Below are 12,747 nucleotides of genomic sequence, written 5' to 3'. Positions count from 1 at the left end.
CTACTGGAAGGTGAACTTGTGTGCCCTATGCTCAAGTCTTTTGCAGCTAACAGGTATCCCTCAAGGAGTGTCCTGTATTTAGCTCCATCCATTTCCCATCAACTTTGACCAACTTGCCTGTTCATGCTGAAGAAAATCATCCCAACCACATGATGCTGCCACCACCATGTTTGACAGTGGTGATGGTATTTTCAGGGTGTTGTGTAGTGTTAGTTTTCCACCACACATAGATTTTTGCATTTAGCCCAAAAAGATCCATTTTGGTCTCATCTGACCAGAGCACCTTCTTACACATGTCATGCAGGGGACAGAGCTAGCATGTGGAAGAAAGTGCTCTGGTCAGAAGAGAAATAGAAGAAATAAAGCTTCACCTTAACTTGAGCCACACAGATCCTTCAGTCCTCTTCTTTAATGGGAACCTGACAGGTGTTACATGCTGCCCAAACCATGGGAAGCATGTATCATGCAATGGTTGTAAAAGCACAGCTGAAATGCTGCTGCGTCTCAGAGAAAAACACACTTTTTTCTCTGATATGCTGAGTCTCACTGTGCACTAGTCATACAGGCGGGTCCCCGGTGACTTCTCTCTGCTCACTGTCGATGACTGACAAGCCTTTGCCTATATGTGTATATAGGCAGAGACTTATTAGTCACTTTCAGCAGGTGGGGAGAAGCTGCCGAGAACACTCCTGCAAAACTAGAGCACAGTGCAGCTCGGTCCCCGGTAGCTATTAAAGGTATGTTTTCTCTCAAATGTCGCAGTGTTTCAGAATCAAACATTCATGGCTGTATGATTACATGCATGTATCACCTGTCAGGTTTCCTTTAATTATCTACAGCATGAAAGATCTTTTTCTTTATTCTTCACTCAGAATATAATGGCTTCTGTGGGCAATTAGGACTCTGACATCTTGAGGCACTGACTAATCCTTTGCTATTGTTAATTGATGTAAGAAAAAAATTGAGATTGTTCCGGTTCCTGGATGGCATTAAAATTAAACAAAAAGCAAATAACACAAATATCCTGAAATAAAAAGTAAAAAATAAACTGCAAATAATGCATAAAGGTAATAATATTAATAATAAGGGTATTTAGTAAACATAATTTTGATCAAAATAATGTGCAAGCCATCCTGCCACGTCACGGCAACCCTTGTGGGACAGTCCCTACCCTAGTATTTAAAACCTTTTCACTTGCCAAGTGACGTGTGTTTTTTGCTTTTTGTTTTCTCTGGTTAATGGTCATGTGTTAATCTGCACTTACATTGTGCATACACATTAATTTACTTTCTCAGTTCAGACTCCAGTTTTTTATTCATTTCATTGTGCATTCAGTGCATATAAGGGTGTGACCACCCTCTTTCTGAGCTGGGAAAGCCATCCAGTCTGGCCTATGCTTTTACTAGTGGGTCAGTCCCTCGATCCTTGTTCACATTCACGTCACTTGGCAAGTGAAAAGGTTTTAAAGACTAGAGTAGGACTGTCCCACAAGGGTTGCCGTGACGTGGCGGGATGGCTTGCACATTATTTTGATCAAAATTATGTTTACTAAATACCATTATTATTATTATTATTATTATTATTATTATTATTATTATTACCTTTATGCATTATTTGCAGTTTATTTTTTACTTTTTATTTCAGGATATTTGTGTTTTTTGCTTTTTGTTTTCTCTGGTATTAAATTTGTAGGTTTGATAAAACATAATAAAATATAGCAGAGCTAGACCTAACAAAGAATGCTAGATAGCGCAACATGGGGGGTCGATCTTATCAAGGGGTGTGTTTTCACAGTTATATATAGGAACTGCTCATTGTTTGCAGACCATTTAAGTGACTTAAAGAGTTTTTTCCTTGAATAAAAGTGGATTTTAATCAATAGATCTTGGAATAATAATAATTTCCACAAATGGATGTGTTTAAGGAAAATGTTCCTATGCCAAGATAATCTTAGAAATGTGCCACTGCTGTGCACTGTGTGATGGTTGTTTGTTACCGTACAGGAGCATAGTCTGATCATACCACAGCTCCTGGCCAGATGGAGAGAAAAAAAGTATACAAACATTACAGCACAGGTGTCATGGTTTGAACAGGGTTCTTGCCCTGCACTCACAGGGTTAAGTGTTCGTGGCCTCTTTCTGGATCTGGGAGGGGTATTTATACTCACTCTTTACCAGGGTTCTCTGTCAGCTATACTGTTGTTCTGGTGTGTCTGACCCCTGGTGTGCGTGTATTCTGCGTTGCTTGTTTGATTCCCGTGTATGACCCGGCCTGTTCCCTCACTCTGTACTCCGTCTCTCGCTTTGGTACTGCTGTCTTCTCCGGTTCTGACCTCCTGGCTTGGCTATCGTTACGCCGTTACAGTTTGTCCCTATTGTACCGTCTATTGCCCGTTCTGGTTTTCTGACCTATTGCTACGTCCTGACTATCCTTTCTGTCTAAACCCCGTGGTACTGTATTGCTATTGTCATGTCGGCGGTCACGGCTGCAACCGCTCCCGCCCCTCCTCCAGCGGCGACCGCCGCCACCTCCTCCTACCGGCGTCCTCGCCGCGGCGCGCTCCCACGCTCTGCCTCCCCTCCTGTGACGGCGCCGCGCTCCTTCCTTAGGGCGCGCGCGCGCACCAGCGTCCCCTCTTCCGCCCACGGGGGGTGGCGCCGGGGGCGGCACGTACCGCCCGCTTCCGGACCCTAGGGTATTTCTGGCGCGCTCTCTATTGAGAGGACGCCTGAGAGTTGCTGTGCGCTCGCCACGCTGCGCTTTGGCCCCCTTCCGGTCCCTATAGTGCCGCCTGTTTCCCGTCTGTCTTCCCCTTGGCTTCCAGCCTCGCTCTGCATCCTTGTTCCCAGTGTTTGTTCACCCTGCATGACCTCTCTGTTCTCCCTTCTGGTACCCCTTGTGTGCTTCCTCCCGGTCCTCTCCCCTCTAGTACCTGCTCCCTGTCTGTCTACCCATCCAGTAGTCCTGTTAGGTCCTCTACCTCTCAGTCCAGTACTCCTGCCTACGGGCGCCTCTTGTCCTTGAGCCGCCCCTTCCTGGTACCGGCTGTCGCGGTTCTGTCCTCGGTGGTCTTGCCCCAAACGATCCCTGTATAGGGGTCGGTCTTCACCTGGAGCGCTCGACCCCCGGGGCTCCAGATCCGCGACCCAGAGGGTCCACTCTCCGAAAAACGTCACAGTACTCTCAGGCCATGGACCCCGCCGGTGCCACGGCTGCCACGCAGAAGGAACTGTTGTTCCTGCGTGAAAATCAGGCCCGAATCATGGCTTTTATGAAGTCCATGGACACCCGTTTGTCCGCTATGCAGACCTCTGACCCCGGGCATGCTCCCCTCCTAGCCAGCCTGCAGCAGGAGCTCGCGCAGCAGCGCGATGCCCAGTCCCACGTTTTGGCGTATATGGCGTCCATCGATGACCGACTGCTTGCCTTGCAGTCCGCTGCGGTCGTCTCTAACCCTCCCAGGGACGCCGTCTCCTCCCCGCCCCCCCGCCTGGGTAAGCCTCCCAGATATGGTGGAGATCCTAAACTTTGTCGGGGCTTTTTAAACCAGTGCAGACTGCACTTCGAGCTGTTGCCCCAACAATATCCCACGGATCGCGCCAAGGTGGCGTTCATAGTATCCCACCTCGAGGGAGAAGCCCTGTCCTGGGTGAACCCTCTTTGGGAGAGGGATGATCCCGTCGTAGCGAATATCCAGAACTTCCTGGAAACATTTCGTAGGGTGTTTGACGAACCCGGTCGCTTGGCTTCTACTACAGAAGCTCTCTTTAATCTCTGCCAAGGGTCGCTTACAGTGGGGCAGTACGCCATCCGTTTTCGGACGTTGTCGTCTGAACTCGGATGGAATAATGAGGCACTTGTGGGTGCCTTCTGGAGAGGCCTTTCCAGCAAGATTAAAGACGAGCTAGCCGGTCGGGATACCCCCACCTCTCTGGAGGACCTTATAGCCCTGGCTACGCGCATAGACCTCCGTTTTTTGGAGCGCTCGCGGGAATCGGTTAGAGAACACAGACCCTTCAGGCTATATCAAGCGCCCATTCCACGCTCTGCTGCTCCCTCTACTAGCAGCGTCCCCGAGCCCATGCAGGTTGATCGGGTCAGGTTGACTGAGCAGCGTCGCAGAGAGAGGATGACTAACGGGCTCTGCCTGTACTGTGGTGGGGCTAATCATTTCATCCGCACTTGTCCTGAGAGGCCGGGAAACGCCTCCACCTAGGTCAGGTAAGAGAGGTCTCCCTAGGTGATCATAATTCCTCTCTGCCTCTTACCCTTTCAGCCTTAATTATTTCAGGACGGGAGCGCAGATCTGTGGAGGCGTATGTGGACTCGGGTGCGGCTGGCAATTTCATCCGGCAGCAAGAGGTGGACCAACTTCAGATTCCGGTGGTTATCCTAAAAGACCCACGGGCTATCACCTCCGTCGATGGAACACCCCTTCCCGGGCTCGTTACCAGGATCACGACCGAAGTGGACTTACAAATTGGAGCGCTTCATTTTGAAAAGATAGCCTTCTATGTGCTGCCTAAATTGTATCACGCTGTCCTCCTCGGATTACCCTGGCTTCGGCTGCACGAGCCAGTTGTCGACTGGCGCTCAGGGGAGATCCTTCGCTGGGGTCAATCCTGCCACACTCGTTGTTTGCAATCCGTCCTCCATCCTCGTCTCCTGCCTACGCCGACCAATCTCACGGGTCTCCCCGCACCGTACTACGCGTACGCCGACGTTTTCAGTAAAAGAGAAGCGGAGTCTCTGCCTCCGCATCGGGCCTATGACTGCCCTATCAACTTGCTTCCTGGAGCCACTCCGCCCAGGGGGAGGACGTATCCCCTATCTCCAGCAGAGACCTCGGCCATGACTGAATACATCCGGGAGAACTTGGCGAAGGGGTTCATCCGAAAGTCCTCGTCCCCAGCTGGTGCAGGCTTCTTCTTTGTTCGGAAGAAAGACGGATCTCTTAGACCATGTATCGACTACCGGGGCCTGAACAATATTACAGTTAAGAATCGATACCCACTTCCACTTATCCCAGAACTCTTTGACCGGCTGAGAGGGGCTCGAATCTTCACGAAGCTGGACCTGCGGGGAGCCTACAATTTGATCCGGATTCGCGCAGGCGACGAATGGAAGACGGCCTTCAATACCCGTGATGGTCATTATGAGTATTTAGTCATGCCGTTTGGTCTCTGCAATGCTCCAGCTGTCTTCCAGGAGTTCGTTAATGAGGTGTTTCGGGACCTTCTGTACACTTGCGTAATAGTGTATTTAGACGATATCCTCATCTTCTCGCCTGACCTTCCCTCCCATCGGAGAAGCGTACGCATGGTCCTGCACCGTCTCCGGGAGAATCACCTCTACGCCAAGATTGAGAAGTGTCTCTTCGAGCAGACCTCGTTACCCTTCTTGGGGCATGTCATCACAGATTCCGGTCTGAAGATGGATCCCGAGAAACTCTCGGCGGTACTCAAGTGGCCCCGTCCTGTCGGAATCAAAGCCATCCAGCGTTTCCTCGGATTCGCGAATTATTACCGACAGTTCGTGCCGCATTTTTCCTCGTTGACCAAACCTATCTCGGCCTTGACCCGCAAAGGAACTAAGCCTGATCACTGGTCCTCCGAGGCGGAAGATGCCTTTCTGGCGCTGAAACGCTCCTTTGCAGCAGCACCGGTACTACATCGGCCGGTGGCCAGTAGGCCTTTTGTTCTTGAAGTGGACGCCTCCTCCACCGGAGCTGGGGCGGTCCTCTCCCAGCGAGTTCCCCCTGGACGTCTGGTCCCCTGCGGGTTCTTTTCCAAGTCCTTTTCGCCAGCAGAGTGCAACTACTCCATCGGTGATCGGGAGTTGCTGGCCATCAAGATGGCTCTGGAAGAGTGGCGGTACCTGCTCGAGGGGGCTGTGCACCCCTTTACCATCTTCACGGACCACAAGAATTTGGCCTATCTGCAGTCCGCCCAAAGGCTCAATTCCAGACAAGCCAGATGGGCCTTGTATTTTTCTCGATTCGACTTCCAGCTTCACTTCCGGCCCGGTAATAAGAACACCAAAGCAGATGCACTTTCCAGATCTCTACAGTCGCCAGAAGAGGACGAGAGCCCCTCGTATATTATCGAGCCTGCCAAAGTGATCACCGTGGCCCCGGTGAACTTTTCTACTCCTCCTCCAGGCAAGACCTTCGTGCCTCAGAATAAACGTCTGGAGGTGTTGCGCTGGGGGCACTCCTCCAAGGTTGCGGGGCACGTGGGGTCCAAGAAGACTCTATCGCTTCTCTCACGTTATTACTGGTGGGCCACCCTTCGCCAAGACGTGGCAGATTTTGTTGCCTCTTGCTCAACCTGTGCGCAGAACAAGGTTCCAAGAACTTTGCCCTCCGGTCTTCTCCATCCGTTGCCGGTGCCGGAGGCCCCTTGGCAGCAAATTGCCATGGACTTTATAACCGACTTGCCCTGCTCAGCTGGTTGCACCACCATCTTAGTCGTGGCGGACCGCTTCTCTAAGATGGCTCATTTTATCCCCCTGGCCGGGCTGCCCTCCGCTCCGAAGTTGGCCGAGATCTTCATCCATCAGATCTTCAGGTTGCATGGTCTTCCCCTACGGATTGTGTCTGATCGAGGGGTCCAATTTACTTCTCGCTTCTGGAGGGCTCTATGTCAGCTTATGGGTACGTCCCTCGACTTCTCCTCCGCCTATCACCCGCAGACCAATGGGCAGGTAGAACGGATTAACCAGGACCTAACGACTTACCTGCGCCACTTCTCCAACGCCCACCAGGATAATTGGGTCTCTCTTCTACCCTGGGCTGAATTCGCCCATAATAACCACCCCAGTGAGTCGACCACCAAAACTCCGTTCTTTGTGGTTTCTGGTCGCAATCCTGGTGTTCCACTACCCTTTGTCGCCTCTTCAGGAGTTCCCGCAGCTGATGCCCTCGCCACAGAATTTTCGAATATTTGGAAGGAGACCAGAGAGGCTCTGGTGAAGACCAGTGCCCGAATCAAAAGACATGCAGACAAGAGACGGAGGGACCTTCCCCCGTACCACCCTGGTGATAAGGTCTGGCTCTCAACCAAGCACATCCGCCTGAAAGTTCCTTCCTATAAGCTGTGTCCTCGTTACATCGGTCCCTTTGAGGTACTAAAACGCATCAATGAAGTATCTTACAAACTGAGGTTGCCGGCTTCACTCCGGGTCCCTAACGCCTTTCACGTCTCGCTCTTGAAACCTGTAGTTCTGAATCGGTTCCAACCGGTTTTCGTTGCCCCTCCTTTACCTATTGGGTCGGATGACATCTTTGAAGTAAAAGATATTTTAGCCATGAAGAGAGTCAGGGGGAAGACTTTCTTTCTCATTGAGTGGAAGGGATTTGGTCCTGAGGAAAGGTCTTGGGAGCCTCAAAAGAATATCAACGCTCCTCTAATACTAAAAAAGTTTCTGGCCAATCTCAGAAAGGGGGGATGTAAAGAGGGGGGTACTGTCATGTCGGCGGTCACGGCTGCAACCGCTCCCGCCCCTCCTCCAGCGGCGACCGCCGCCACCTCCTCCTACCGGCGTCCTCGCCGCGGCGCGCTCCCACGCTCTGCCTCCCCTCCTGTGACGGCGCCGCGCTCCTTCCTTAGGGTGCGCGCGCGCACCAGCGTCCCCTCTTCCGCCTACTGGGGGTGGCGCCGGGGGCGGCACGTACCGCCCGCTTCCGGACCCTAGGGTATTTCTGGCGCGCTCTCTATTGAGAGGACGCCTGAGAGTTGCTGTGCGCTCGCCACGCTGCGCTTTGGCCCCCTTCCGGTCCCTATAGTGCCGCCTGTTTCCCGTCTGTCTTCCCCTTGGCTTCCAGCCTCGCTCTGCATCCTTGTTCCCAGTGTTTGTTCACCCTGCATGACCTCTCTGTTCTCCCTTCTGGTACCCCTTGTGTGCTTCCTCCCGGTCCTCTCCCCTCTAGTACCTGCTCCCTGTCTGTCTACCCATCCAGTAGTCCTGTTAGGTCCTCTACCTCTCAGTCCAGTACTCCTGCCTACGGGCGCCTCTTGTCCTTGAGCCGCCCCTTCCTGGTACCGGCTGTCGCGGTTCTGTCCTCGGTGGTCTTGCCCCAAACGATCCCTGTATAGGGGTCGGTCTTCACCTGGAGCGCTCGACCCCCGGGGCTCCAGATCCGCGACCCAGAGGGTCCACTCTCGGATGTCCTTTTCCGAAAAACATCACAGCTATCTGGTGCTTTGACCCTGGCTTCGTCTGGTTTCTGTCTCTGTCTATGCCCCTTGGTAACATTGCCCCGTAGTTACCTTTCTAGGAGTTTCCCTGCAGCTCCTAGATCTGTGGAGCTTAGGCCACACCCCCAGCAGTCATGTGCTTCAGGTCCTGATACTCTGAAGCACGCATAGTCACCGCTGCTGCCCTGCTCCACAGGTATCTGTGAGTACTGTCTTTGTACTCAGGACACCCGCACTGGCACAGTGAGCAAGTGCAGTGCGGTGTTCCTGACATTATAGCTGACCATTTCAGTTTTTTTTTTTTTTCCCCTCTGAGAAAAAAAAAAGTGTGTTATCCTCATGGATCCCATACAAGCCTTGGCTGATCAGGTCAAGCACCTGACCCAAATGTTCCACAAACTTAATGTGGAACAGCGCATGATGGCCCAGACCCAGCAACAGTTGGTGGATACGGTACAGGGGGCTGCCTCTACAGGGGATTCTTGTGCTGGGGATAGAGATGTGTCATTGGCATTCCCAGAATCTCCGGTCAAATTGCCAGACCTTTTCTCAGGGGATAAAAAGGAGTTCAGGTCTTTCAGAGAAGGATGCAAGCTTTTTTTTCTCTGAGGCCCCGCTCTTCCGGGGATGAGTTCCAGAGGGTGGGGGTCATCATTTCCCTACTTCGGGGGGCTCCACAGGCATGGGCTTTCTCTCTCTCTTCCTCTGCTCCTGAACGCATGTCTGTGAATTTGTTCTTTGAGGCTCTGGGGCACATTTATGATGAGCCTGATAGAGTGCGTCTGGCAGAGGATATGGTGATGAGTGTGACACAGGGAAGGAACTCTGCTGAATGGTTCTGCTCTGAGTTCAGACGCTGGGCAGCGGAGGTCTCCTGGGATGACGCTGCCCTCCGGGGTTTGTTCTGTAGAGGCCTGTCCGAACGTTTGAAAGATGCCCTAGCCCACCGGATTCTTTGGAGGACGCTATGATCCAGGCTGTCCGCATGGACCGTAGGCTGCGGGCAAGAGGGGTCATGCTGCAGGAGACCCCTTTATTCTCCAATCTGAGAGACTCTGCATCTAGTCCTGAGCCCATGGAGGTTGGTGCCACGTCATTGGAGGAAAAAGAGAGGAGACACCGAAGAAACAACCAATTGTGCTTTTACTGTGGATCCGCTGGACATTGGAGAAGGAACTGTCCTTCTTGCCCTTCTTCAGTGAAGCCGTCAGGAAAACGACTGAGTCTGGGTAACAATCGAGGAGGTTGCCCAGACTCCCAGGTACCCTTTTACTCGCTTACTAAAATTCTGCTTCCGGTGGAACTGGAACTTACAGGCGGCCCGGTTGGGACTACCGCCTTTGTTGACTGTGGTTCTTCTATTAATCTGATCGATGCCAAAGTTGTGACTTTTCATAAGATAGGGACAGTCAGGTTAAAAGATCCTGTTAAAATCGTGGCAATTGATTCTTCTCCTATCACCCAGGAGGGAATTTGTTTCATGACTGATACCTTTTCTCTGAAAGTGGGTTCCACTCACGTGGAAAAATTAAGATGTTTTGTCATAAATAATCTGCCGGCTGGACTGATACTGGGTATGCCTTGGCTTCAACGTCACAATCCTACTATTGACTGGGTCACAGGGGAGATCATTCAGTGGGGTTGTATGGCTAATGGTCTATGTTGTAACTTGACAACCCTTGTCACCCCAGTAAAATCTGTGTCAGTGTCGTCTGTCGATCTGGAAGGTATTCCGGAGTGCCTGAAAGATTTTCAAGACGTATTTTCTGAAAGTGAGGCTGAGGCGCTACCACCACATAGACCCTTTGATTGTGCCATTAATCTAGTCCCTGGAGCCAAGTTACCCAAGGCTCGCCTGTTCAATTTGTCCGGGCCCGAACGTCTAGCCATGAAGGAGTACATTACTGAGAGTCTCCGCAAAGGGCATATTAGGCCTTCTGTTTCACCTGTGGCAGCGGGCTTCTTTTTTGTTAAGAAAAAAGATGGTGGTTTGCGGCCGTGCCTCGACTTTCGGGAATTAAACAAAATTACTGTGAAAAATACATACCCTCCCCCTAATTCCTGATTTATGTAACCAACTCACCGGGGCCAAGTGGTTCTCTAAACTGGATTTACGTGGAGCATATAACCTTATAAGAGTCCGTGAAGGGGACGAATGGAAAACAGCATTCCTGACGACTGAAGGGCTGTTCGAAAACTTGGTTATGCCCTTTGGTCTCACCAATGCTCCTGCTGTTTTTCAGAATTTTATTAATGTAATTTTCTCTGATTTAATCGGTCGTTTTGTGGTTATCTATTTAGATGACATTCTGGTGTACTCGGTGGACAGTCAATCTCACTTGCACCATTTGCGGATGGTTCTCATGAGACTGAGGGAGAATCATTTGTATGCCAAGCTGGAAAAATGCTCATTTTTCATGCAAGAAGTATCCTTTCTGGGGTTGATTGTGTCAGGAGAGGGGTTCCACATGGATCCTAAGAAAGTCCAGGCTGTTACAGAGTGGGTGCAACCACATGACTTGAAAGGGTTGCAACGATTTTTGGGCTTTGCCAACTTTTATAGGAAATTTATTAAGGGCTTCTCGCAGGTGGTAAAGCCTCTAACGGACCTCACTCTCAAGGGAGCTGATGTAAAAAATTGGTCTGTAGCTGCAAAAAACTCTTTCGTGACATTAAAAAAGTGCTTTTCTTCAGCCCATGTATTGGTACAACCCGACCCGTCAAGACCTTTTGTCGTGGAGGTTGACGCCTCAGAAGTGGGGGTGGGGGCAGTTTTGTCTCAGGGCCCTCCTACCCTTACTAACCAGAGGCCTTGCGCCTTCTTCTCTAAAAAATTTTCCTCTGCTGAGAGAAATTACGATGTCGGCAATAGAGAGTTGTTGGCGGTAAAGTTGGCTTTTGAAGAATGGAGGCACTTCCTGGAGGGGTCTGTTCATCCCATTACAGTCATCACTGATCACAAAAATTTGGCCTATATCGAGTCTGCCAAGAGATTGACCCCCAGACAGGCTCGGTGGGCACTTTTTTTTTCTCGTTTTCAGTTTACCATCACATTCCGCCCGGGATCTAAAAACATCAAGGCTGATGCCTTATCCCGAAGCTTTGATTCGGTGTCCCCTCCAGAACCTCCCTCCTCCATTCTTCAGCCAGGAGTAGTGGTGGCCGAAATCTCATCTGAGTTACAGAGAGGGATTTTGGAGGCCCAGGCTCGGGCTCCTGGTGGTAAACCCCCGGGTAAATTGTTTGTACCGGAACGTTTCCGTCTCGGACTTATGCAGGAATTTCATGATTCTGTGTTGAGTGCTCATCCTGGGATTGCAGCTACCCGGGGGGCAATTGCGAGGGATTTCTGGTGGCCCTCTATGGTAACAGATATTAAAAAGTTTGTGACTGCATGTGGGGTGTGCGCTCATTCTAAAAGTTCTCAGGTCCGGCCGGCCGGGGAATTGGTGCCTTTGCCAATTCCGGATAGACCATGGACACATTTGTCCATGGATTTTATCACAAATCTTCCCCCTTCCAGGGGCAACTCGGTGATATGGGTGGATAGGTTTTCAAAACAAGCTCACTTTGTACCTCTCCCCGCGTTACCATCTGCTGAAACCCTGGCCCGCTTACTTATGCATCATATAATTAGGTTACATGGAGTGCCTATGAATGTGGTGTCAGACAGAGGGGTACAGTTTGTAGCCAGGTTCTGGAAGGCTTTTTGCAAAAAGCTGGGGATTTCGCTGTCCTTCTCCTCTGCCTACCACCCAGAGTCTAATGGACAGACGGAGCGCACGAACCAATCGTTGGAGCAGATTCTGAGATGCTTGGCCTCTTCCAGGCAGGAGGACTGGTGTGAGGTATTGCCCATGGCAGAGTTTGCATTCAACGGTCGTGTGAGTTAGTCTACTGGGAAGTCTCCTTTTCAGGTCAACTATGGCTTTAACCCACATTTTGGAGAGTTTTCCCGTATGGATTCAGGTTGTCCTGGTGCTGAGGATGTGACACAACGTCTTAGAATTCTTTGGAGGGAGGTTCAGAGGAATATTTCCAAGGCCCAGGAAAACTATAAGCGGTTTGCTGACAGGAGGAGGGGGCCAGGTCCAGCATTTGCAGTAGGGGAGAAGGTGTGGCTATCCACCCGCAATATCAAGCTTAAGATACCTTCTATAAAGCTGGGCCCCAAGTTTATTGGCCCATACAAAGTTGTGGAGGTTGTTAACCCAGTAGCTTACCGACTGCAGCTGCCCACCTCCTTTAAAATTTCTAATGTCTTCCACAGGTCCCTGTTAAAGCCTGTGGGGACGGTGAGAGAGGATCCCTCATCAAATGCTCCGCCAGTGCTGGTAGAGGGGCAGCTGGAGTATGAAGTAGGGCGCATTGTTGACTCCCGGTGGGTGCGCCGGAGACTCCAGTATCTGATACACTGGAAGGGGTACTCTCTGGAGGATCGGTCATGGGTTCCGACCAGTTCGGTGCATGCCGATCGTCTGGTGCGGGCTTTCCATGCCAGATACCCAGACAAGCCTGGGGGTCCAGTGGCCCCCCATTAAGAGGGGGG

Source organism: Dendrobates tinctorius, unplaced genomic scaffold (assembly GCF_039654945.1).
Source record: "Dendrobates tinctorius isolate UK_male_01 unplaced genomic scaffold, ASM3965494v1 ptg000154l, whole genome shotgun sequence".
Lineage (NCBI taxonomy): Eukaryota > Metazoa > Chordata > Amphibia > Anura > Dendrobatidae > Dendrobates > Dendrobates tinctorius.
Note: the sequence above shows the minus strand (reverse complement) of the source record.